We start from the raw sequence: 2,500 nt of genomic DNA, 5'->3' as shown, positions 1-2,500 counted from the left end.
ATCATATGCATGCGCGTGTATGTGCGTGTGTGTGTGTAGCGGAGAGAATGGTTTTAAATGATCCTAAGTGTTTTCGTCTTTATTAAAACCTGATTATATTAAATAGATGAGCAGACGACAGCCAGATTGAAGAAAACAGACGAAATGTAAATGGTGTCGTCTGTCATATCTTTTTTCTAAATGATATTATAATGGCTATAACGAGACGAAAATATCCAATACACAACATTAAACCGCAAAATGGATTTGACAAAAAGTTGGATTAGCTTACAAAATGATTTTTTTTCTCTCTTAAGTCTTGCTTCCGCTGGCAGATTCTTCTTATTACCTTATTGCCCATGGTTCATTTACCGCTGTCTGCCTGTCTGTCTCCGTTTTCCCCCTCTCTTTCCCTCTTTCTCTCTGTCTCCTTCTGATTTTTCTGCCTTTCTATATTTCTTTAAATCTCGCTCTGGTTCTCTCTTGCATACGTAACATACATACATGCATACATACATATGCGCATACATGAGAATACATACATAAAACATACAAATCTGCATATACATACATACATACATACATACATACATACAAAAATACTCTGTTGTTGATGTTGAAATTCCAATGAAAGAGCCTTGGATCTAGATTAGAAACGGTTTCTTTCTCTTATTTCTTTATTGTCCACAAGGGGCTAAACATAGAAGGGACAAACAAGGACAGACAAAAGGGTTAAGTCGATTAGATCGACCTCAGTGCGTAACTGGTACTTAATTTATCGACCCCGAAAGGATGAAAGGCAAAGTCTACCTCGGCGGAATTTGAACTCAGAACGTAGCGGCAGACGAAATGCTGCTAAGCATTTCGCCCGGCGTGCTAACGTCTCTGCCAGCTCGCCGTTTCTTTCTCTATTGGCAAGACATCTTGAAATAAACAGATTAATGACATCCATACATATCTGCATGTACGCATCTGTATGTATATTATTCTGCTATATCATCATGTCTACAGATGTCGAGAGTTTTTGCGACAATGGTTGAACGAGAACAACACGTCTAATTCTGACACAAGACTAGCAATTTTAGTGGTAAGAGTTTGTCGAATTTCATCGACCCCCCAAAACATGACTCGTATTTTATTTTATCGTTCCCCAAGGATGTAAAACAAAGCCGACAAGTCTTTCTACTCATAAGCAAAACTCCTGAAATTTTTGAGGGAAGGGAGTGTCCCGAAGAAATTTAAGTAACTCTTCATACTTTTATGTGAATCAATAAATGAAATCGAAATTGGAAAATAATGTTAAGTAATGTATGTCGCCAATTCAACATGGTTGTTCCGTACGAACCGATGTTATTGCCATTTTTTAATCCCAAGAGGAGCCATGTTGAAGTGACGACAAACGTTACTTCTTAGTTTAGTCACCATTTATATCTCTTACAGCGTGGAGGCACATGGCCTAGTGGTTAAAGCAGCGGACTCGCGGTCGAGGGATTGCATGTTCGAATCTCAGACCGGGCGATGTGTGTGTTTATGAGCGAAACACCTAAGCTCCACGCGGCTCCGGCAGAAGGTAATGGCGAACTTCTGCTGACTCTTTCGCCACAATTTTCGCTCACTCTTTCCTCCTGCATCTTGCAGCTCACCTGCAACGGACCGGCGTCCTGTCCAGGTGGGGAACCTAAATGCCAAGGAAACCAGGAAACCGGCCCTTATGAGCCAGGCATAGCTCGAGAAAGAACAAACAAAACAAACAACATATCTCTTACAGAGATTGAAGAAAACAGACGAAGTGTAAATGGTGTCGTCTGTCATATCTTTTTTCTAAATGATATTATAATGGCTATAATGAGACGAAAATATCCAATACACAACATTAAACCGCAAAATGGATTTGACAAAAAGTTGGATTAGCTTACAAAATGATTTTAACCAGCTGCTTTGCTTGTTGCAAAATAATGTTAGTTTTGCTTTAAACCAGTGCTTCTCAACAAGGCCCCAATAGAGCCCTTGGGTGTCGATATAATATTTTGTTAAAAATTAAGCGCAATCAATCTATTCTACAATAAACAAAATACTTTAACAATTTATTTAATACAATTCCTAATAATATTTAATTATGAAAAAATAATGGGACGTTTTAAAAAATATCGAATAGCTATGGGATCCACCTAAGTAAAATAGAAATCAAAGAGGCTCATAGATACAAAAATGGTTGAGAACCAATGCTTTAAATCAAATTTAAGAGAGACGATGTTAGTCTTGCATTGGATGTAACGTGTGTTCGATCTCCCTACGTGTCAATAACCACACTGCTTGAAACCCCACCCGTTTTCCAACTGAAATTTTTATGTTTCAGACAATATTTAGACTATGATATATGAAGTCGTTGTCTACTGAGTGAAAGTGGGGGGGAGACATTAATACCGTATTATCTGGCGTACAAGTCGAAGTTTTCAGATCATAATTTGTGGTCAAAAAGGATATGTCACCAAGAAGACTTTCGAAGCCCAAAGATTTCGTG

This window comes from Octopus sinensis, linkage group LG14 (genome assembly GCF_006345805.1).
Source record: "Octopus sinensis linkage group LG14, ASM634580v1, whole genome shotgun sequence".
Classification (NCBI taxonomy): Eukaryota; Metazoa; Mollusca; class Cephalopoda; order Octopoda; family Octopodidae; genus Octopus; species Octopus sinensis.
This window is presented reverse-complemented; position numbering follows the sequence as displayed.